Source organism: Taudactylus pleione, unplaced genomic scaffold (assembly GCF_031769625.1).
Source record: "Taudactylus pleione unplaced genomic scaffold, aTauple2 ptg000154l, whole genome shotgun sequence".
Classification (NCBI taxonomy): domain Eukaryota; kingdom Metazoa; phylum Chordata; class Amphibia; order Anura; family Myobatrachidae; genus Taudactylus; species Taudactylus pleione.
The window spans coordinates 974,813-1,000,979 of NW_028284556.1; the positions used below are offsets into that span (position 1 = coordinate 974,813).

Here is a 26,167-nt window from a genome sequence, read left to right on the forward strand (position 1 = left end):
ACTCATTACTAATAACACATTGCATTGCAGTTTAAAAATGTTAGTAAGGGATGATGTATATGTGTATATATATATATATATTTATATATATATTAAATCCATCATAAATAGACTCACATGCATAAACACCGCACATTACGCACAGTTGCGCTGTTTCACTCTACAAATAAACGCACCATGCATATTAGCAACTTTATGCAATATTCTCTTACACTTACACAAATTACATGAAAGGTTCCCTAATATTAAAGTGTAATATTCAAGGTTTACTCAGTGATTATTAATGTTGTGAAATAAAGATTATTTGATATCTAAGGTCTAGCACATGATAAGCCAACCATGTTTGATAGCGTACTGATCTACTCTGTCTCAACAGCTTTCCGGTGTCATCGGTGAGAAGATCGCAACATGCATTCTCAAATTATGGACTGTAGAGAGTTAAAACACCAAAATGTACTTTGTAATGTTAGCAGTTGCATGCAGGAGGAATAAGGAGACAATAGGCTGTCGGAGGCTGACCTGTATCCATTTGAATCAACCTGTTAAATATCCTGTAACAGATGCACCCACACTGGGAACCAATGAAACCATGCCAAACTTTTCTATTGTATTGCTTATACCTGTGAGGGTATAAATGTGCTTACAGACTCCAATCTGGAGTCTTCATGCTGATGCTGTTGATGGAGGTTTCTTATGGATGCCGGTAACTGATCCCAGTGCGCGTGCGTATGTATAACTGTACCTTTGGTCTGTATAATTTCTTTGCGCTAAATTGTCTTTAGATCACAGCGTGTAACCTACTGTTTTTATGTTGAATAATATACTTTGTGCTTTGGAAACACATTTTCAAGGTCTGAAGGCTTTTATTTTACTGTATGACTGCGTACGCAAATAGCGTAAATTTTAGAAGGTATAGGCAGGTTTTATTAGGTATAGGAAGGATTGTACCAGAGGTTTAATACCATTATAACACAGGCTTTGAACAGATTGGTTCTCACCAGTATATGACGCGTCCACCCTTTATTGAGGAACCGAAATCCGTACGACTTACATCATTTCCTGTAGCGTGATATCAGTCATGAGCCCCCATCTATTAATGCCGTTCAGTCGCTATTTTGCGGTGCAAGTTGCTTTAGAAAGAATTGCTTTCCAGTCTAATCGTGTGGTTCCAAAGCACAAATGTTATTTATGTAAAAAGGGGTAACACAATGTAAGTTTAACAATTAGAGTGAAAAGTAATGAAATAAAGAATGAGTACAGCTGATACATACGCGTGCGCACTGGTCCCAGTATACAGTCATCAGTCCTGAAGTCTGCGGTCACAAAGAAGATGTGTGTACACTGGGGTCAGGACACAAGCCTATATACCTTACAGGTTTCAGAGTTAAAGGGACAAATTGACAGGTTTTCATTGGTTCTTGCTTCTGGTCAATCTGGTCATTGGTCAGTTCATACGGTTTCATAAGGGGTATGGCTCAGTCTTCCAACAGTCACATTGTGTAGCTTCCCGCTGAAGAACTGGTTAAACCTGGCTACAACACTGCATACAAGTAATAACATTCTACTCAATAACTCCCTATCATCCATAACTAGCGGACGCATGATGCAACTTCTTTGCCGATAGAAACGGATGTCTGCAAATAAACAGGGATTTAGTATGATACCAAACATGACATGTCCACTGTTTTCTGAACCATAGATCTCTTTTAAGTACATCTCACATCATAATTATTAGCTAACAAAACCTTTAATAACTCTGGTTATTATCTATAATGTGTGGGAACCATTTTATATGTATGCGTTCGCATATGTGCGTCTGTGTGTGGAATTCGCATATGTGCATCTGTGTATGTGTGTCTGTATGTGAATACATGTGTGCGTTCGCATTTGTGCGCATTGGATTGCACCGACACAAAGTAGCATCCAAGTAACTCATCATCAGTCTATAGACGACTATATCATCAGATAATTGTAAAGCGATCATACCCAATTATTTGACTTTGACAAGGCCATAAAAGAATACAATTTATTTTGTTCACTTCATTCATATTACTGAATTATACTAAATATGCTCCATAATTCTTAACTTTTGTAAACAAAAATTGTAAGGCACCACGTTATTTCTGGTTAAAAATGTGTTGCAATTAGTAATATATCAGAGGAATAACCAACAAAAATGGTCCTAAAAAGCGCAAAACTAATGGCACTGAAAAATGAAAAAATAATTCTTCTTTTCAGAAAACTTTGGCTAATAAATACCAATTCAACTGTGGTGGCACATTCTGCTTTCTACTAGAGATGTATAAAAGTCCACAAATTGAATTTGCAATGTTTCATCTGAAGTTGAACACAAACTTAGAAAACTTCAGTGAATTCCAAAAATTGCTGCTTATTTATTAGCATTTTACTGCAGGGGTGGTGCTGCAGTGCAGTCCAAAATTCAAATAGGGGAGCCTCACCAACTGCCAGTGAGTCCCAACCATCTATGTTTGGCAGCATTTGAAATGACAGTTGGTGTGGCTACACTACTGTGCACAAGGGCAGGTCATTCCACAAGCACAAGCCCTCCATCAACTGAATAAACTGGGCCCATTGATGAGCTTATTTGATGGCCGGCTCTGCCACTTGCTGCACTTACCATGCTCTGTCATGCACGTCCTGAACTACAAAAATTGTGTAGGTGGAATGGCGCTAGAAACACATTAACAACATGGAAACAATGTAATCGTAAATCATTTTATAAAATGCAAAAATTCAATGACAATAATACTGATACAGCAGGGAAAATATAATATTAAAACATGTGCAAATAAAATAGTGTCTCTGCGACAATATATGGGTGAATAAAATAAAAAAGAAAAATAAATAACCTGTAGCAACTGCAACAATGATAACAAAAAATAGGTATGGCTGTGTGAAGGTCTGTACAAAGAGGAAATAGGCTTCCAGAAGTGAATAGGTGTTAATACCAGTAAACAGCCATAAAAATCAGAAATAATATTGGGGTACCCTAAAAATATGGCTGTGAGTAAGTCAGAGTAGTGATGGCTTTTTCTTCTTGTCACAAAGTCATTCAGGCTAATCTCTTGAACCACTGGATGGATTTTGATGGGGTTTTCACTATGCTATACAGTATTGGTCAAGGAAGGTTTAGGTGTATGAACCATTCATCTGTGACAAAAGGGAGCCGAGCAGTAATGATATTAGAGAAGCAAGTGGAAAATCTTGCACCAAGCTGCTGTACAGGAGCTGGCTAGGGTGTTGAAACAGCAAGAGTGCATCTGAAACTGAGGCATGAAATTAAGCAAGTCATAGAAAACACTGTTGTGCTGCGTGACTGACTGCTACTTCTGCAGGGCTAAGGGCTGCGCTCTGATTGGCTCTCTGAGACAGTAAGAGCCAATCAGAGATAGTAATGTGCCCTGTTGCTTAGCAGCAGCCTAGAGAGGGAGGGAGTCAGGGACTGAGCAGGGTCACATCTGAAGCAGACAAAGAGTGAGAGACAGCCTCCAACTAACTCATGAAGATACCCTGATGCAGACACAGTAGCCAGAAAGGAGCCAGGGGAGGCATAGCTATCAGAAAAAAAACCCCAAAGGAACACCTTCAAATGATTTCTGTTTGATTGTGGCAAACATCAGACCGCCAACATCCAATGGTAAAACTACCATTGGAACAAAAATATCAATGGTGAGTAACCATTGGATTCCGATGTCCTTCCCCACGCTGAACCTACAGGTGGACTCCAGCCAACACTCCTCCACTGTGAAGTGCTCCATCTTCAGAGTTATTGTATGTTCCCACTCAGCCACATGCCGAGGAAGCTCAACAGGAAGCCCAGGGTACATTGCGCAGAGAGGAAATTGCTCATCACCAGGTTCAGCAGCTGGAGAAGGGTGCACATGGAGGCTGCAGAAATAAGCACAGGTTCCCCAGCCCCATGGACATGTTGCTGATAATGCTTACGGTAGCTGCAATACAAATCTGTCATCTGGGATGTAGTTATGAGATCGGCGGCCTTCTCAATACCGACATCGAAACCCTGGCAAGGGACTTAAGATAGGCGTCGAAATACCGACACCCACCTTAATCCCAATGCCGGGACGCCAGACTGAACAAGGAAAGTCCGGGGTGCCTTTAGCGTTAGCCGCGCGGGGGGTTGGCTAGGTTTAGGGAGTGTAGCAGGGATAGGGTTAGGTTTTTTGGGGTGAGGTTAGCGTTAGGCACCCCTAGGTGGGTGATTAGAGTTAGGCACCCCCAGGAAAGGTTCAGTTTAGGGTGCGGTAAGGGGGAGTTAGGGTTAGGCACCCCTGGGGGAGGTTAGGGTTAGGCACTAGGGGGGAGGGTAGGGTTAGGGGTGGAGTGGAGTAGGGATAGGGTACTCACCTGCCCTGTCGGGATCTTTCCCTTCGGGTTGCCAGTGTATTCAGCCAATGGGACTTCATACCCATTCCCTGCCCTTCCCAGCATATCCCAGTGGCCAGGCTCCAGCCAGCTGCATGGCTGCAGCAGTGGGGGTTGTGGTGACACTGGTGAGATGCAGGGGGCAGGATTGAGAAGCAGGGGGTTGTGATGTGATCCAGGGGGCTGTGGAAAGAAGCAGGAGTGAGAAGCAGGGGCCTGTGGTGAGATGCAAGGGGCTATGGTGACATGGCATTGGTTGTTATGAGATGCAGGGAGCTATGGTGAGATGAAATTTCTCCCATGTGAAACCAGGGCGGGTTGCTAGTAAGGTAAAGGGTATACTTAGAAAGATTATAGATCAAACATGATCAGCTATGATGTAAAAAATGTCAACCTGCAATCAAACCTGCCACAGCCTAAGTTGCAGTCAAGGGATACGGTAGATGTCCATGGAAATGGCAGTACTGTACTGTGGGGGTGGGGGGGAGAACCCCCCCAACAGCACAGAGGGTCGGGTAGTTAGGTTGAACAACAGATAGAACAAGGCATGATTTCACTTTAAGACATTTGAACAGATAAATAAAAGTATCTTGGAGGCTGTTGATTTGCAGCCCTGAAATTGAATTAGTTCATGAGATCAAAACAGAACAATTGGACCACACACACACAAATGGAAAATTATGAACTGTAAATATTCCAAATATTTACTGGAGGCCAGTGTTAGGCTGTCAAACAGCTAATATGATGACACTCATATTGATGCTGCCCTTAATAATTTTTCAAGCACAGTGACTCATTCTGCAGTGACAAGGAAAGGAAGGAAATTTCCAAAAGTCACATGGAGCTGACACAAGAAACCGCCAGAACTTTTATTCCCATGTAGCAGGGAAGATAGAGACACAGGCCCTGATTCAGATTTGGGAATAGAGGACCTGATTCTGAGATGGACACTAAAGCGATCGCAGCTGCGATTTTGCACGGATCGCAACTGTGAAAATATGCTAATAGTTCCAAAGCTTACCCGGGAATATGTATGCCCACTGTGTACGACGTTGCTTACCTGCGTAAATATCGGTAACATCAACCCACATCAATCTGTCCTCTTGCTCTTGCAGCAGATCTGACCAGTCACAGACTCAGCAGATCTCCTGACACGCAGAGAGCGCTCATGCTGTGTAGGAGATACAAGGGCTAATTTATGCACACCCATGTAACAGCGTTTAAACAAACAGACACGCTTGCATTTTTCTGACCACCCCCCCATTACCTCCCTCAAACGCAGACTACCTGTCACTCACTTTGTGACTGGGTTCTCTGTGCATGCGGGATCGCAAGACAATCGCAGCTTATGCGCAGTGTGGCATACTCACATACAGAATGGCAAACAATAGCTCGATATGCATAAAAATCGCATTAGAGTCCATCTCTGAATCAAGCCAAGAGTAAAATAGAGCAAGTAACTGTGCATCTTGGGATAACCATGCTGCACCGCAGTAGGGGCAGATTTTAAGTGTACAGAGAGATTTAGATTTGGGAGTGGTGTGTACAAACTAGAGATGAGCGGATTCGGTTCCCTGAGAACCGAACCCACCCAAACTTAAGGGATCTGAGTCGACTCGGATATTCCCACCTGACTCGGATCTGAAATCCAGGCAAAACGTCATCATCCTGCTGTTGGATTCCCGCGATCGTCGTCATTTTTCATTCCGGCTGTGGAGAGTGAAGAGGGTGGGAGCTGGGAGCTGTCCTGTGCTGTTGTGCATAGGGCTGGCTACAGTTGTGTTGCTTAATGTCCATAGGGACAATCTGTTGTCCATATAGGGCCTGGCTGGCTGTTATTGTGACTGAGGTTGTCTTGTCCATCCATAGTGGATGGCTGTCTGTTATCCATATATAGGGGCTGGCTGGCTGTTGTCCTGTCCATAGGGGCTGGCTGTTGTCCATAGGGGATGGCTGTTCTGCTGTGTTGTCCAGGGGGTGCTCTGTCCATAAGGGGTTCTCTTCACCCCCAGTGTAAAAAAAAAAATTGTGTCCATGTTAGCCACACCTGTCATCAACGTAGGTGCGCAGGGGTGCTGTGCTGCTGTCTGTCAAGGGGCTGCTGCCTCTTTCAGGGGTTCTCTTCACCCACCCCCAGTGTGAAAAAAACAATTAAACAATTTTTTGTGTGTGCGTGTTACCCTGCAACACACTACCAGTGTAAAAAAAAATTTAATTCTCTGTGTGAGCGTGTTAGCCTGCCACACCACCAGTGTTCAAATAAAAACAATTTTTTGTTGTGTGCGTGTTAGCCTGCCACATACTAACAGAGGCCCTAATTAAGAGCCGGTCGCTCTGACAGAGTCAGGGCCGGACTGTGGGTGACCACAGGGCCGGTCTGTGGGTGACCACCCCTGGCTCCGTCGTGCGCATGCGCTCTGGGCCTCCATCGACCCGGTTGCGAGCGCTCGGCGCTTGCGACCGGGTCTGAATCAGGCCCAGAGTTCAAATAATAAAAAAAAATTTGCGTGCGTGTTAGCCTGCCACATACTACCAGTGTTCAAATAATAACAATTTGTTTGTGTGCGCGTGTTAGCCAGCCACACACTACCAGAAGGGGACCAGGAAGAAGACTACTTTTAGTAGTTCAAGTACAACTAAACAATTGACTATCACACAATCCATTGCATTGGCAAACAAGTATGACAGCAAACACCCAGTGGCATAGCGGATTACTGACACCATAACAGCTATGCTGGTACTAGATGTGCGTCCAGTATCCGCCATTAATGCAGTGGGTTTTGGACAGTTAATGGAGGTTCTGTGTCCCCACTACCGTGTCCCTTCTAGATTCCACTTCTCTAGAATAGCAATTCCCAATCTGTACAAGGACATTAAAAAAAAAAACCTTTTTAATGTCTTCCGAAATGCCATTGTTCCCACTGTCCACTTAACCACAAATATGTGGACAAGTGGAACAGGGCAAACTAAAGATTACATGACTATGACAGCCCACTGGGTAGGTGTATTGCCTCCAACAGTGCAAACAGCAGCAGCATTTTACAAATGCCAGCTCATTCAGAGACAGGCTACTCTGTGTATCACTGGTTTCACTACGAGGCATGCCGCTGAGAACCTCTTAAAAAAACTCAGGGAAATCATTGCAAAATGGCTTACCCCACTTGGACTCTCCTCGGGATTTGTGATTTCTGACAATGCCAGCAATATTGTGTGAGCATTACATCTGGCCGAATTTGAACACATCCCATGTTTTGCTCACACAATGAATTTGGTGGTGCAACATTTTTTAAAAAATGACAGGGGCGTGCAGGAGATGCTCTCGGTGGCCCGAAAGATTTCTGGACATTTTCAACATTCAGCAACTGCGTGTTGAAGATTGCAGCACCAGCAAGAACTGTTGAATTTGCCATGCCATCAGATGAAGTAAGAGGTAGTAACTAGGTGGAATTCTACCCTCTATATGCTTCAGCAGATGGAGGAGCAGAAAAAAAACGTCATCCAAGGCTACACTGCGGCCTATGACATAGGGAGAGGAGCAGGAATGCATCTTAGTCAAGTGCAGTGGAGAATAATTTCCATGTTGTGCAAGGTTCTCAAACCCTTTGAACTTGCCACATGTGAAGTTAGTTCAGACACTGCCAGCTTGAGTCAGGTCATTCCCCTAATCAGACTTTTGCAAAAGCAGCTGGAAAAAGTGAAGGAGCTGAAACAGAGTGATTCCGTTAAGTATGTTGGACTTGTAGATCAAGCCCTTCATTCGCTTCGACAGGATCCAAGGGTTGTCAATCTCTTGAAATCAGATCACTATATTTTGGCGACCATACTTGATATGAGGTTTAAGTCATACCTTGTGTCTTTCTTTCTGACGGACATAAATCTGAAAAGATGCAAAGAGCTGGTGGTGAAAAAATTGCCAGCTCAAGTGGAACGTGACATGGCAGCATCTCCTCCTTCATTTTCTACAGCTGCCAGGAAAAAACTAAATTTTCCTAAGAGCCCAACTGCTGGTTATGATGCAGATCAGTCAGCAAAACCTCATGACATGAGTGACATTTCTATCCTGACTTTTTCTGACACGGTCACCATTCAGAGAATGGTGGATGACTATTTTAGGGATAGCATCCAAATAGGCATGTCAGACAGTCCGTTTCACTACTGGCAGGAAAAAGAGGCAATTTGGAGACCCTTACACAAACTGGCTTTGCTGTACTTAAGTTGCCCACCCTCCAGTGTGTACTCTGAAAGAGTTTTCAGCGCAGCCGGGAACCTTGTCAGTGATCGTCGTAGAAGGTTACTTCCCCAAAATGTGTAAAAGATGATGTTCATCAAAATGAATTACAGAAGCGTCTGTAATGGTGGATTCCAGTGGGGATGAATTAATATTGTGTGAAGAAGAGGAGGATGCACACACTGATGGGGATGAAGATGACATTGACAACATCTAATTCAATGTATTGTAAAGCCAGTTTGGGATCATTATTTGTATGGGATCATTGCCACCAATGTCCATTGCACTTTGGCAGCTTGTTTTGTGGGGGGGTCCAAACAAACCAATCACTTCAGCCACAAGTGGCAGTCACTGTCGCTGAAGTGATTGGTTTGTTAAACTGTGAATGTCCTGTTTCATATATACAACATAAGGGTGGGTTGGAGGGCCTAAGGACAATTCCAATGTGCACCTTTTTCCTTTAAATTATGTGCTGGTTGGGGCATTGCTGCCTGACATTTTTAATGTTATGGTTTATGAAAGTCCAGAAATTGTAAAGGCCACAGACAGCATCTCCTGCATGCCCCTTTCATTTTTTTTAAAGAAAATTCTGAACCAATTGCTGCTTGTTGTATCAGTGGCACAAGTCGCACAACAGTGACATTCAGCCAAGGGTTCTTAGCCCTTAAGGCTGCTACAAGGCCCAAAAGCCACATCCTGCTTCACGGCCCAAAGGCCACAACTACTACTCAGCCCAGAGGCTGCATCAACAATTAACTATCAACTATCAATTCTTCAGCCCGTGGCTGCACCAATTATCCAGTGTCAACTCTTCTTACTTCAGCCAGTGGCTGCGCCAACTATCAATTCTTCAGCCATGGCTACACCAATTATCAATTCTTCAGCCAGCGGCTGCACCAATTATCAAATCTTCAGCCAGTGACTGCACCAATTACCAATATCAACTCTTCTTACTTCAACCAGGGGCTGCACCAATTATCCAGTGTCAACTCTTCTTTCTTCAACCAGGGGCTGCATCAATTATCCAGTGCCAACTCTTCTTACTTCAGCCAGTGTCTGTGCCAACTATCAATTCTTCAGCCAGTGCCTGCACCAATTATCCAGTGTCAATTATTCTTACTTCAGCCAGTGGCTGCACCTATTATCAATTCTTCAGCCAGTGGCTGCACCAATTATCAATTCTTCAGACAGGGGCTGCACCAATTTATCAATTATTCAGCCAGGGGCTGCACCAATTTATCAAAATCAACTCTTCTTACTTCAGCCAGGGGCTGCACCAATTATCCAGTGTGAACTCTTCTTACTTCAGCCAGTGGCTTCACCAGTTATCGATTCTTCAGCCAGTGGCTGCACCAATTATCAACTGTTCATACTTCAGCCAGTGTCTGCGCCAACTATCAATTCTTCAGCCAGTGGCTGCACCAATGATCAAGTATCAACTCTTCTTAATTCAGCCAGTGGCTGCGCCAACTATCAATTCTTCAATCCTCAAGGAGTACTGCAACCATCATCTTTGCACAGTCCTCATCCTATTTATCAATCAGTTTTGAGTCAGCTAGCTGGATGCAACATTTTGGCCTTAACTAGATGAAAAAATCAATACAGTGAGCTGTGAGGTGGTCAAAATTGACTGGAAACGAGTGGAAATAAATGTTATTGAGGTTAATAATACTGTAGGAACAAAAACAGGCCCATTTTATGATTTTTTAAGAAAAAATCCAGATCCAAAAACAAAAAAACAAAACACGGAGGTGATGTTTTGGCAAATCCAATCCAGATCCAAAACCAGGGGAGATCCAGATCCAAAACCAACACCAAAACACGGGGGTTGGCGCACATCTCAGTACAAACTGACATCTAAATTGCAGTGTAAAAATAAAGCTGTGCAGTATTTGTGGGCTACATACAGAAGGAGTCAGTATTTACCCTGCATGCAAAATAAATGTATGCATTTGCACTCCTTGCATTGCAACATGGTTTGTCCAGGTTCACATTTACTTGCTATATCTTAAAGGTGCCTACAGCAGGCAAGATCTGCCAATCCCGTAAATGATTTTGTGCAGACCGTTCGTGTGTTGGCACTGACGATCTATCGCACGATCTTTCATGCATTCCCCGTTACTTGAGTGACATATCCCTGTACATGTCCAGTCTCCATTGTGCCTTGGTACAATTGGTAGGAGACGTACATGATTCCTCGGGCAGCTGGCACACCTGATCACGATCTATTATATTTTGGTAGGTATAATGTAGTGCTGCTGAGCACCACTATCGTTCCTGGAGTGCCGGGGAGCTTCCAGGGAGAGTTCAAGGGAAATCGCTCACGATATCGCATCGTGAGCACATCGTCTAGTGTGTAGGCACCTTTACTCTATTCCCAAATTTGAATCAGGCCCACAGTATGCTGCTTAAATAATGTGTGAGTTTGTTAGAAACTGCCTCAGCTTCAGAGCATTCAATTAACAGAGTGGTGCATAGAATTACAACCCAAGAAGCAATTATACAAGATCACTCATTTGCTAAAAGTATTGAGAAATGTAGCTGTATTGTCCTTTACCACCATCCAGTGATAGAGCAGCCTGACCCTGTATATAAAAGTGATTTTTAGGTGAAGGATTAACAGTAATGGTGCATACACACGGTCAGATTTTTCTTCAGATCTGAACGATAACGATTTAAAAAATCGTTCAATCGTTCATATCTGAAGGAAAATCTGACATATCTGACATGTCTGAACGATGAACGATGCGCATTCCCGATGGTCAGATAATGATATCTGACATCTGATGTGTTTGCAGTCAGTTTTGGACGATTTCCATTAATTTAAAGCAGTCAAAAACCATTCAATCGTTCAATCATTCAATCGTTTGCAAATTGTTCAATCGTTCAGTTATTCAGTCGTTCAGCTGACAGATCTGACAGTGTGTATGCACCTTAAGGGGCTTCTTCCCTAATTTGCGGCGCCATGTAAATAAAGGATAATAATACACCAGAAGTGTTACAGATTACAGATATTGTCGGATTTTGGAATATTTGCATAACATAACAACATATATTGGGGATGGGACTCAAGCCTAACACGAAATGAATTTATGTTTCATATACACTGTATACACAAATCCTGAACATAGCCTGAAGGTAATTTTATACAATATTTGTAATAATTTTGTGCATGAAACAAAGTTTGTGTACATTGAACCATCAGATAGCAAAGTTTGCATGAAAAGTTTTGGATCTTGGATTAGGGATACTCAACCTGTAATAATTATGCCTTTATGTACTTTATGAGGCAATATTGTAAACATATATAACCCTGTCATTGTAGGCTTGGGGAGGGGGTATATATAAATGGGAGGTAGTCGGCATCCCAGCAGACAGGATGCCGACAGTCAAAATACAGGCGCCAGAATCACGACCGCCGGAATCCTGAAGGTAAGTATCAGAGGTTAGGGGGCGGTTTAGGTTTAGGTACTAGGGGGAGGGTTAAGATTAGGCACTAAGGAGGGAGTGTTAGGTTTAGGGTGCGCGGAGGGGGAGTTTAGGTTTAGGCACTAGCGGGGGAGGTTAGGTTTAGGAACCAGGACGGGAGGGTTAGGGGTAGTGGTAAGCGGTAAGGTACACACTTACTGGTGATAAGATTCTGACTGTCGGGATTTCGCTGTCGGCATTCTGACCACCGCCAGGATCAGGGGCGTCTTAAGAGAGAAGGGGGCCGTGTGCACTCCCCGTGCGGGGCCCCCTCCTCTCTCCCCGGTAGCCGGCAGCCGACTGCTGTGGCTAGCCAGCCACCGGAGCCTTAGTAGACACCAGGCACTAGAGTGTGCCCGGAGTCTACTGCGCATGCGCAGAATGCCAGAAAATGGCCACGGCATGCGCAGTAGACTCCGGACACACTCTAGTGCCTGGAGTCTACTTGCACATGCGCAGAACACAGGAAAAATGCCCGCGGCGGCCATTTACCGGTGTTCTGAGCAGCACAGACACCCGACGTGGGACCACGGACAGGTAAGTCTAAAATAATATGGGTGCAGTGTGTGCGGTGCGGGGCCCCTCTGGACCCGGGGGCCTGTGTGCCCTGCACACACTGCACCCATTGTAGATACGCCACTGGCCAGGATCCCGACCACCAGCATCCCGTACCCTTCCCATATAAATAACAGATTGTTATTTCAGATTGCACTCTAATGAATTAATTTATTGGCTGATTTAAACGTATCAGGAAAAAAAAACAGAACTGTATGGAGAGCAATGTTCTGTGCTGTAAACATAAGATATTAAATAATGACTAAATTAAAAAATATACTATTTTGCTGTAATTCATTCTTCTTTTTACAATTTTGCTATAGAGCCTTATGTCTATTGAAAATGTTATTGTTAACATTTATGGTGTTAGCTTTGTGTGTAGTAGGTGAGTCTAAAAATGGATGGCTAAGCATTAAGCACTTTGTGATTGGGCGTCATTATTATTATAAGCCCTAATAACAACCCTGGTGTGTAGCCAGCTTTTAGTTGACAGATAATGTCTTTATGACCTTTCCAATAATATGATTTTTGTTTAGACTGCAACTTCAGATGTTTCATTTTCATGCTTTGGCAATGAATTCAATAAAGCAATATAATCAAAGCTCTATGACATTTGAACTGGGATTTTTTCCTACCAAAGCAGTAATTCTGTTTTACACATTAGTATGAACAATTCTAAAAATGTCTGTGATGTCTATGATATAGAGTGGAAAATACTACCATTTCCATTTAGAATGAATCTAAATGTAACATGCCAGAATCTCTAGTGGGATTTAGATAATTTAAAATGCAGTTTTATATTATCTGTCATGAGTTAAGTACTCAGAATAGAAAAATATTATCAGTCACTGTAATATAAAGAGTTATTATGGTTTAATATCATACAGTATGTGCTAATAAACAATTTTTTTGTTAATCTCCCATAATTACATTTACAAAAAAACAAATGACCATAAAAATGTCCCAAATTTCCTTTGTCTCTTTAATCGGCAAGTTAACTTCCATTATTAGTGGATAAGAGTTAGAATCCAGTGCTCACCATCAAATGAAGGCGAAACGCATCGATCGCGGAAGACATCGATGGGACACTGAATGGGCTATTTACCCCAGCACAGTGCTCCCAGTCTGCTGGCAGACACCTTTTCACCTTTTGGATACTAGATTGCTAAGGAGGACACAGAAAAGACCAGCACTAATCTCCAACTCCTGAAGGAGGTAAGGCTCCATTTTGAGGAGAACTTTTTTGGACACCATACCCAGACACACGGGAGAACGGAGTACATGCTACAGTACATGCTGCACCTTCATACCGCAAAGGAATCCTATTGCTGGAATACCACCACTCAAGCATCTGTGTGTGAATTTTCTCTATATCAAAACACAATACTGTGGAGTTTTTACTGAAATCATTTGTTCATATCCATATTTAACTATTTGTCAGAGGACGCATGCACTGTCGTACTTTACGCTAATCCTATCTGGAACTCATTTAGTGACTACCTATCTGTATACCTACTCATATACCCTGCAGTAACCCTATTCTACAAAAGTCACAATTTAGCGCATATTATTGTACGGATCAAAATTGGATTACAATATTTATGTTGTTTTGTCCGGTTTTGTCTAAATGTTGTTTTAAGTATACCGGTATTAGAATTCATGTATATTTTATTACACTATTATGAGATATTAAAAAGTCTATTACTACTATATATGTTTCTTTAGAAATAAAACTTTTTTCATGTACCAAATTTTGTCAGAGGCACTTTTTCTATATACCTGTGCATGATATTTATAATTTATTTCATTAATGTTCATTTGATGGTGAGCGCTGGATTCTAACTCTTATCTACTAGTCATACCTTAAAGCAGGGTAGGCAGATCCCTGCTTGTTTTATTTTTCTAGCAGCTATCATTAAATACTAGGTTAAGCGCAGCCCTACACTCTTGCTTTTCTATAAAATTCCATTATTAGATCTCAGGGAATTACTACAATTAAATGTTAATGATGTACAATTTAGTTTTGATACTCCTCCCAGCACAAATCAAAATCTAATTTTATTATTAAACTTTATTGCTTAGCAATTAAAAGTTTAACATAAATTCATCTAGATTATTGAAATGTGTGATGTTGTTCTCTTACTGTATATGTATGGTTAATAAGCTGAAAGATCGGTCATTCTCAATACAAGAAAGGGACTTGTCAAGAGTGTTTTGGCCAACTACATGGACCACCAGAAGTAACAGGTGTGAGTGGTCAAGGTGAGTGTGGCACATGAGAGAGTGACAAGAGTTTTTCATTGGCTTTATGGCTACTTGTGAAGCAGCAATTAAGGGAAGCTCTCCGGCAACTGCATGCCAGAGTTGCAACCAATGATCAATGAGCACTTGGCACCAGTTTATCTCTAACATCTCTAGCTTAAGTACAATTTCTATGAGCCGAGTACACTACACATTCATATTTATTTTTATACCTAATTGGGCCACCAAAAAGTAAGGGGTTCATGTAAGAAGCAAAGCAGAGTAACAAGGAACATGGAGTAATAACAAAGGTGGCCAGAAGTGTTCATTCTCTTAGTTTTGAGTGGCTGATATGGGCACATTTCAAACCTAAAATAAAAAACCATACAGTACTGTACATTGAAGAATTAATTTGTGGGCCATACTTCTATTGCCATTAGAACTGCTTCATTTGGATAAGGCAGATGATAGTAAATAATATATAAGGGGGTGCTTTATTATTGTAACCTTGAATGACCCTTCATTCTTATTGCTTTGCATGTGACATGTTGAATGTATGTGTAATGTAAAGCGGTGTTTCAATAAAAATTTGGGAAAAAGAAAAAAGAAGAAGGGGGAGAAGAACTTTGGTCCTGCTAAATACTGTTGGCAAAATTCCTATTTGTGCCCTTGGTTCATGAATAGATAGAGGGACTTAGCACAACTATTAAGTTTACTGACAGATTGGCCAAGTTCGGTCCTCAAGGACCCCTTATGGTTCACGTTTCCCAGATACCCTGTAGAGCTTTTAAAAATGTGTTAGTTAGTAACTAAATGCATCACATATAGATCTTTTACATTTGTCAGTTAGTAATGAATACACCTGTGCATCTGCTAGGAGATCTGGAAAACATGAACTGCTAGGGGTAATGGAGAACCAAACTTGGCCACCCCGGTATATACTCATATATTACCAAGGGATATTTGCTGGATTGTATATCAACATGCATCTATGGTACTTATGTGTATATGTTCATCTATTTATTGCCAATATCGGATGGTTTATAATCATCACCAATAAATTATTGTTGTCTCTGCTGCAGTAAGACTTCAAATTCAGGTTTTATCCCCCTGTTACCAATATTTTAAACAAATATAACTTTTGAGGAAGACTGCTCAGGTGTTATATAGCTTGTTGAGTACTGTGATTAAAAGAAGATTGAAATAATTAGAGGTAGGTCCATGAGAGCACCATGTAAAGCAGGGCTAAGCAGATCATTAGCATAAGTAGAACGTTAGCCTCATTAAGGTCTCATCACTGTGTTCTCTATAAAATAATCCGACTGAACATTCCTATGTAGGAGCAATATTACAGATATTGCACATACTGCATGGATGGCCCTGAATTGTCCACGTCTGGGAAGGTCGGCCCATAATTCTATCTCACACCACACAAATGATGCAATCTTGTCATGATAATCCATACATATTTGTAAACACAGTTGCAGCATCCCAGGTCAATGACGTCACAATGCAGAAACATATTTGCTCTATACCGCTAACTTTTTCCATATTCGCTAATGACCCTCACTGTCTCAAATGGAAAATAAAGTGAAAATAATCCCTACTAACAGGTACAATATATGATACTTGCCTTTTCATTGTAGATAAATATAATTTAATACATGTATTTGGCCTCATGGATCATCATCATATGTTGAGAATTGGAAACAAGGGGCTATACTTTGGGTGTATATCTTTTTACTATTTACTATTTTTACTATTTACTATTTTTTTTAGGAGTAAATCTTTTGCTATTATTCATCAACATTCTTAACCTTTGTATTTAGAAATGTGACTTACTTTGCAAAAGGAAAAAATATCAAAAAATTAGTAAATAAAATGTATGAGTAAACTTATTTTATTCCCAATGGTTGTGCAAAGAAAATGTCACATCTCAGATTCTGCTGCTTCTTATGAATAGGAAGATGGCCAATAAGACAGGGAGCCTGACACAAAGTAAATAGAACTATTGACTGGAATCTAATTATAGCAAAGCATGTCTCTGGATTGTGTTAGCTTCCCAGCCTGGAAGTTGTCTGTATTTAGTTTGTGTTTTGGAGTTTCAGAGTGTACGGTGTTGACTAAGAACAATAAAGTTACTAGGAACCTTTCCCTACAACAAACAAACATGCTTAGCCATAGTAAATAACATTACCTTGTGGAATGCAGGCAATGCATCCCATTGCAGTAACACCACATACAATCTCAGACAGACCATAGGAAATGGTAGCAGGAGTATGTTTTGTTGAATAAATAAATGAAGCACACATAAATGGCTAGTGGTGAGAAATGCATGAACAACTATAACAAACTGAACTTAACAAATTGAATATATATGTTTACAAATAGGGGTGTATTTGACATCAATATCTTCTTCTTCATGCTGTTACTTACCTTCCAACATTGGTGGTCTCAACAGTGGGACAAGTGATGCAGCTATGGCAAAATGGGGGTTTATTTTTATTTTTTTAAATAACATTTTTTATTCCGCACCTGCAGAGACCTCTGCCTCTCCAGCATATATGGCTTAGCATCATTCGGAACCTCCAGCAAATCAGGGTGAATGACAGCCCTCCAAAATCTGGACTGACCCACCAAAAAGCAGGACAGTAGGGAGACATGCCGTACTGTTAAACATTTTGATGCTCAGACTGACTATATGTTAGCTAAGCTCCTCCCCCTGTAAGCTACTGTACACATGTGCAGAAGTTTGTCAAGTAGAAATACTTTTCTATTATAGCACTTTAATGGTGCATGACACTAAGGGGCATATTTATCACAATCTGCATCTCAGATATTGGTTGGCTGTAATAAATTTGCCCAATATCGCAATGCAATATTTGAATATATCACAAGGATGTATCAAATATCGCATGCAGGGACAGAGCTTGCGATAAAGTAAAAAATCCACTTCACACACTTCTCACTGTATTTGTAGCAAAAAATACAGTGAGAAGGTGTTTGAGCATGTGCCGCTGGCTCACCAACTCCCCCTTCCCCCCACGAGATGTTCAGTGATAAAAAATAATAATAATCTTTTCTGGATAAATATACTGCTCATAGGAGATATTGCACTCTAATACTGAGTACACTGGCCAATATATTGGCCGATCAATTGATCGGCCAATATATCGTGTCTCCGTCGGCCAATGTGTACAGATGATATGTCTGTGAACAACATCGTTCACAGACATATCGCATTGGCTGTGCGGCACAGCCAATGAACAGACATGTCTGCAGACATACTTGTCCATCGGCAAGTGTGTACGGGTGATCAGATGATCACCCATACACAGGGGTGCAGAGAGGGGGGGGAGCCACGAGCGGGTTACTACTTACCCGGGTCCAGCACAGCTCCCCATCCACAGCAGCCCAGCACACGCTGCTGTATGCTGGGCTGCACTGGGAGACTGTCCGAGGCTGCCAAAGCAGCAGCCCAAGCAGTCTCCTATGCCAAAGGGGGGGAGCGATCACGCTGATCGCGCCCCCCATTGGCTGTGCGCCGGTCTGAGGGGCACACAGCGCCCTCCTCCCCAGCGCGCAGCGCCACGTCACAGATGGGTTTTGTTTTCTCAAAGGGGGTGTGGCCACACCTTCCTAGATTAGGCCACGCCCCCTACCTGCCACCAGCCCGAGCTGCTGCAGCATGCAGATGATGGTCGCTCAGTGTGTATGAACGACCATCATCTGCAGATATATCTGTCAGTTGTGTACCCACCTTTACAAGTACCAGAATGCATAATTGTGACTACTTCCAGCCACCCACACATATCTAGTGAGGCTTATACAGAGCTTCATTTCACAAAGATTCCTTTGACCATTATAGAAAAGCAGCTCTCAATATATTACTGGAACCTTCACATGCTTGAAAATCCACAACCAACTTTACATAGCATTACTAATGTGAGAACTGTATAACACGTGATATAAATATAGGAACTGCTATTCACTGGATTCAGTTCATATGTGTCTAGTTTAAAAAAAAAAAAAACGTCTCGTAAGAGATTTATTAGCAGCAGATGTTGTGTACGAGTCAGTTAAATCAACAATGAGATGACCTTGGAAACATATTTAATTAAAGACAAAAACAAAGAGCAGTTTACAATACAAAATAGCATAGATAGTGCTATAAACTGCAATATTATTATATTATTATGGCGATATTTGTAGCATGGTGTGCAGGGGGGATCACACCTCTAGCAGGCGCAACACTCTGTGGGACCCAAAACATTTGTGCAGCTGCCTTGGTGTTATAAACAATAAAGAACATTTTGTAAATACATTTTTTTTCTCTTCTTGGGTAGGATGTACAATATCCAGCATCACATTTTGAATGCAATACATCCCCCCACTTACCTGTTTGTTAACGCAGTAAGCATGTAGATTTGAGATTAAAACCGCAAAGTACAGCTCTTCTGATAAGAACTTTGCGGTGTAAGGACTTCCAGGTTTATAACACAGAAGTCCTACTGCAAATGCGCAAGCCTATTGGATCCCTTTATTATCAAAAAAGTAACCCATAGATATATGGGGAATGTGGTCAAATCTCAAAAACTGCAGTTTCCGGAGTTTTGACCATATTTTGCCGTTAGTACATCCCGCCTCCTGAGGCTACAGCTGCCATCACCATAACTATTTCCCATCTACAGTACAAGAAGTTTGTTAAATATTTTCTCTCTCTTGTTTTCTTAAAAGAAAAGTAAAAAAAAAGACTATGGGGGACTATGTAAAGTAAATTCTATCAGGGAAAAACCCGATAATACATATGCCCCAGAAAAATAAATGTGCTTGCTGCCTCAGTATAGGATTATATATTGACAAATGCAATAGTTACATTTTTATGTACTACGTATAGTATTTAAGTGAATGTTATAGATAACTATTTATTGACAGGAGACAACAGTTGTAGCTGCAGACGATATTGGTATTGAATGGAGCTCCCGAGACAGCCCAACCGTAATCTACTCAATAAACAAATTTTTGTTTCATCTATCAAGGCAACTTCAAAGTATGGTAAGTTTTAAATTAATTTATTAATAAAAGAAATATTACAATAGAGCAATCAATAATTCTGTCATAGCCATATTGAAACATATACTTCAGTGGTGAGAATTACTGAACATGATCTTCAGAACAGACAGTCTCTTATAAATATCCAGAAACTTCACTCATAAAAAAGTTATTTGAATTAGATCATTCCAGGAACTTGCATTAGTAGCTGTGATATCGTTTTCTAGGACATTTTTGACTCATCAGTATAGCAGTCACGTTTCATTTAGATTTATATGCGCACCAGGTTTACTAGGTTTCATGTACGAAATCCCTACATGTTCCCATGGAAAAAGACAAACTAGCAATACAGGCAATAGAATAAATTCAAAATCCAATGGCAAGTAAAGCAATGAAGAAAAGTAGATAACAAACCACAAGACAATATTCAGGTCAAAATTCAGCAGTCAGCACAGAAATAGCCACACTCAGGAACATAGGCGCAGGAATGGGGGGGGAAAGGGGCAAGTGGAGCAACGGCCTCGGACGGTCAGGGGCTGTGCATTATAGCAATAGGCTGCACAGCCCCTGCACTGCACAGAGGTGTAATGTGCGATGGGTGTGCAGTGCAGGGGCTGTGCATTATAGCAATAGGCTGCACAGCCCCTGCACTGCACAGAGGAAGTGTAATGTGCGATGGGTGTGCAGTGCAAGGGCTGTGCATTATAGCAATAGGCTGCACAGCCCCTGCACTGCACAGAGGTGTAATGTGCGATGGGTGTGCAGTGCATTGCAGGGGCTGTGCATTATAGCAATAGGCTGCACAGCCCCTGCACTGCACAGAGGTGTAATGTGCGATGGGTGCGCAGTGCATTGCAGGGGCTGTGCAGCCTATTGCTATAAAGCACAGCCCTGCCCCCTGACCATCCCCGGCCGCCGCTCCAATCCCTGCCTCCTGCTGCTCCACTATGGTGCTCCGGCGCCTATGCGCCCAGCAACTGGTAAGTTTGAGGGAGGGAGGGCGGTGCCAAGATTAAATTAACCCTGCTCAGGATACATATAAAAGACCCTGCACTAAAGGAAACTCCCACACTAACTTCCCAATGTGAACTTGAAATATATTTATAGACTTGGGGCAACCAAGGAAAAATAAAGAAATGCATATAGTGCAAATCCATGAATAGTGATATATGAGAGACTCTCAAAGTGGGCATCTCAGTCCTTGCACATTCAGACACACGGTTGTACACCAGGGAAGGGCTTTTAGTGGTATTTGCATAAAGTCGCAGAAACAATACTGGCAATAGATGCAGCCGCGCCCACAGCAGGCCTATAGAGTTGCTTCTGTGAACATGAAACCCTTATTGGAACCACTGTATTCCCTATATATTAAAATGTTCTTTTTAAACACATAGTGTAATACCACCTACTATCAGAGGCGTCACAATGAGTGGTGACACCCGTTGCGGCACCTCTACAATCCTTGTGCACATGCGCAAAAGGGGCAGTGACCTCATGCCTGCAGGGCCATGCCCCCTGATTTGTACTGTTTTGGGGGCGTTACATGCAGTCACGCAGGGGGCTTACCCAGCTCTCTTGGACCTGCAGAGAATCCTGTTGGCCTCTCCCAGCACAGTGTGGATGATGCATGCGTGTGGTCATCCATCACCGCTACAGCTCTGCTTGGTGACACCCCCTCGGATTGTGTCACCTTGTGTGACCCGCACCCCTGAACATAGTGACGACACTACCTACTGTTTATAATATATGAAAAACTGTTTCCATCCACAACTAAACAGAAGCCAGAAAAGCTTAAAGTGTCTTATTACATATCTCCTGGTACAAAATGTTAGAAGTGAAAGCAGGTCTCGTCACAGAAATGGCTGGAACTTGGTAAAAGGCGCCAGCACATTACATGTTAACATCATTTCTTTTTATGGTTGCATTACCATTTGTCAAGAAATCTCTCCACCGCCTCTCTCTCTCCAGATGTAGTGGTGTAGTCATTACTTACTGACACATTTTAAAAGATCCACAGGTGCAGCTAATTATTTCACCTGTGATTCTGTGAGGAGACCTGGAAAATGTGCACTGTTTGGGGTCCTGAGGACAGAGTCTGAGAACCTGTGCGGGCGACTGAGGGTAAAATATCGATCGGTCGGGCATGCCGGATTGTCCAGCATGCCAGCCCAATGCAATATTTGTAAGTTAAATGTCGGCCGCATCATGTCAGGCTGCCAGATAAAATGTCAGTTGGTCTGACAGGCATTTTATCTGGCAGTATATGCCCAGCATAAGCCGATTGATTCTGGCAGATTTAAATGGTATACAATCGGGAAGCCGGCTGCCTTAATACCGCCAGCCGGCTTCCCGACTGTCATATCCCTGCGAGGGATGAAATGCCGGGTGTCTAGATGTAGATGCCTGACAATTCCCCGATGCCGGGAGACAGGCGCCCGGCATCCCGCCGCGAGCGGACAGCCGTGGGCGAGGGAGGGTTAGGTTTAGGCAGCGGGGAAGGGGGCTTAGGGTTAGGCACTTAGAGGGGGGATTAGGGTTAGGCACCCCCCCCGGGGGACTTAGGTTTAGGCAGCGGGGAAGGGAGGGATAGGGTTAGGCACTTGGGGGGAGGTTAGGGTTAGACACCCCTAAGGAGGGTTAGGGGTTTAGGTTAGGTTAGTTATTATAAATATATAGAGGGAAGCGCTCTGTGGTAAATGGGATAGAGAACAAAATAGTATAGCAAGCTTCAATAGACTGGCAGACTATTGGGTATATTTGGGAATATTGTATTAGTCAGATAAGAGTTAATATGTCTACTTGGTGTCAGGTGGACAAAAACTTGGGGCTGAATCTTGTTAATAGTGGTGAATATGTCTTAAAGGGAGGGAAGGAGTTTATATCCAGTTCTCCTGGGCAATAACTGTAGGCAGGGGCTTCAGTATATCCTCAGTATGCCAAAGGAATATAAATGTCAGTGTTGTGATCCATATTTATGAAACATAATTCTGGAACAGTATGCAAAAACTTTAGGCTGGATGTTTTAATTAAATGTGTGCTTCTTCCTCATGATCCTGATACAAACCTTCTCTTCACCGCTCTCAATACCTCAGAGGACAGGAACGCAGTATCAGTGTGATGTGACACTATATTGCAGTTTAAGTGATAAGTAAGTTTAATTCACTTACCCAATCTGTTGCTGCTGGTCCGTCACCTGTCTGCGAGTCCTCTGATGATAACGTGCCTGTGAGTGGGAGTAGGCTATAGGGTCTGAGGGTGCACCTTTCAATAATATAGAGGTTCCAATATAAATGACTGTTTATTGGTCAGCATTACAGACTTTTATTTGCCTAACTTTGTATATGAAGCTGTGACTGCTACCTTGGTTCATAGTACATAGTTTTTAAAGTAGCCTACTCCCACTCACAGGCACGTTATCATCAGAGGACTCGCAGACAGGTGATGGACCAGCATAAAGGAGAATCGTACTTACCTGGTATCCTTAGATTGTGTAGTTGAACTTGGTTGTTCTTCCCCTTCATCCATACCTCTTCTCATCGCCAGCCAACGTCCAGGGTTCTATGTAGAACATTCAGGAGATGAGGATGGACAGACATGAGGAATGGAGAAGTGGTAGATGAGGGGGTAGAAAGTTATGACATTAGAGGAAAGTGAATAATGTGGACCGACAGCAGAAAAAGATTGGGGAACAGATGGGATGGGGAGAAAGATGGCATAATGCAGTCCTGACCTACCTCTGACTTTACAGCTGTTGTGAAACTACAAGTCCCAGCATGTTTTACCAGCTAATCATGGGAGGGTATGCTGGGTCTTGTAGTTTCACAACAGCTGGAGAGCCACAAGTTGGACAGGTTTGTAATGTGACACACAGGAATAAAGAAAGTAAGAGGTGTTAGAGTCACACAGGTGGAGTGAATGCAGAGGCACTCATAGGGAGGGAAGGAGGTGCATACAGGCACACATGGAAAGTGGAAAAGAAACAATGGCACAATTGGGATTTGGAGTAGGAGGCAGAGGCACTCATGGGGAGTGGAGGGGATAGAGACACTCATGGAGGTGTGAGGCAAAATCACCCATGGAGTGGGATGGGGAGGGACAGAGGCACACATACTAAGCTACACATTGTTGACTAGAGACAGGGACAGACATCAAGATGGTAGGGAGTGAACACAGAGCTGCAGACACAAGAAGTGAGATCCATGTAGTTACTTTGCTGTGTCTGCAGCCTTCTTCCTGGGCTGTGTGGATGACAAAACCACCTGACCTCCAGGCTGTAGAATGGATCACAGATTGCTAGGGGAATCCAGCACCTGACAGCACTAGCTTGTGTGCTGCTAGTGATGTCTGGAGAGTTAATTAATGAATGACTCATCACAGCTTAGCTGTGCGATGATTCATTCACATACCTCCCAACATTTCTAAATGGGAAAGAGGGACAGGGCGTGCGCAGAAGGTGCGCATGCCCGAAAAGGGGGCATGGCTCCCGGAAAAGGGGGCAGAGCCAACGGAAAATCGGGCGAAGCCTCGCGGCTTCCCCGGTCTTCGTCACTTTGGGGGCGTGCCCAGCACTCTCCGAGATGCTGGGCAGCCCCCATGCTCTCCGTACAGAATAGAACAGATGCCATGCGCATGCACACGGCATCTGTTCTCCTCCTGCGTACCCGCTGCTCTGCTATGCAATAAACTCTGCCTGCGGCCGGGCCCCTCAGCTATCCGGGCCCAGTACAGGACTACTGGCAGTCCCCCCCTGATGACGGCCCTGCCTGTACCTAGCCCTTGACAATGGAACAGTGACGTAGCCAGCTATGGGCAGAAGCGGGAGTGAAGAAATAAACTTCACTGCCCACCACGCCCTGATACAATGCCTCACCCATTCAAATACGCCTCATCCACAACCAATACCTGGCACCATAACTCACCCACTTAAATACCCCTCACCCACCACCACTCCCTGGCAACAATATCACCCATAGCAATACCCATTTCAAAAACTGACAAAAAAAGAAATCAGGGGTAGCTGGTTCTAGGATGGGGTTTAGCCAACCTATGTAAGTAGAATATATATTGTAATTTCAATACTAAAATTAGAATTAATAATATCTATGCAAATATTCAATATAAACCTCAAACCATCTTATAGAGAAGATAAATAGGTCTGTAGTTAGAAATTATATTTAAAATTTAATAATAATTTAAAATCATCTATTCTTTTTGAAGACCCATTTACCCTTTCTATGAGATGTTTTGATGTTTATATATTTAGTAGTGCAATCATATTGTATATTCTGCTTAGATTGCTCTTTTTATTTTATTTTCATGTGTTTGCCTCGTCCTCCATATTTCTTAATGTGATCCTCTGTGTGAGCCCCTCTATCTCTGTGTGTGCCCCTCTGTCTGAATGTACCCCTCTATGTTTGTTTGCGCCCCTTTATGTCTATGACCATGTTAGTCTGTGTGCGTATCTGTGTTTGCCTCTCTATGTTTGTGTGTACCCCTCTATGTCTGTTTGTGTCATACTTGCCTACTCTCCCGGAACTGTCGGGAGCCTCCCGAAAATCGGGTGCCAATCCCGACATCCTGCAAGACTAGGCAAGTCCCCCGGAATGGATGCCTTCACCCCGCTAACCCCCGCGCCAGCCGCAAAAGTGGGGGGTGCAGGGGTGTGATGACGCAATTTGCGTCATCATAGCCCCACCCCCTGCCTTATAATGCCAGTAATATTTGCATTATAAAGCAGAGGGCGGGGGCACGATAACGCGATCGCGTCTGCACACCCCCGCTCCGCCTCTTTGCCCCGCCCCCATCCTCCCTGCTGGACGGACCTGCCGCCCCCTCCCGGATACCCCTGCCGAAATGTCGGCAAGTATGGTTTGTGTCCTCTATGTCTCTGTGTGCCCCTGTATGCCTATGTATGCCCTTGCATGTCTGTGTGTGCTCCAGTATGTATGTGTGTGCCCTTGTATGTCTGTATATGCCTACATGTCTGTGTCTGCCTCTCTATGTCTGTGTGTGCCCCCTATGTACTGGGTACTGATTACCTGTGCCCGGGCTTGCTGGAGGGGCCTGTTGGGTGCCCGGGCCGCTCCTCACACCTAGTACTGTCAGCAGCAACAGATCAGTGAATACAGGGAGGCTGCTGGTGTTGCCACTGATCAACCCCTCCCCCACAGATCTGTCCCTGGTTGAGGGACACCAATGATGTGAGGCTCTCTATAGCTC

At 43.1% G+C, this 26,167-nt stretch overlaps 1 long non-coding RNA gene across 1 annotated transcript in view; it reads left to right on the forward strand.

Annotated features, from left to right (window-relative positions):
• The window catches only part of LOC148521843 (uncharacterized), a 137,307-nt gene that overhangs the window by 84,752 nt on the left and 26,388 nt on the right, over positions 1–26,167 (forward strand). The window contains exon 2 of the long non-coding RNA XR_015878782.1: positions 19,832–19,951. This is a non-coding gene — a long non-coding RNA (uncharacterized LOC148521843). The remainder of the gene's footprint in view (positions 1–19,831; positions 19,952–26,167) is intronic.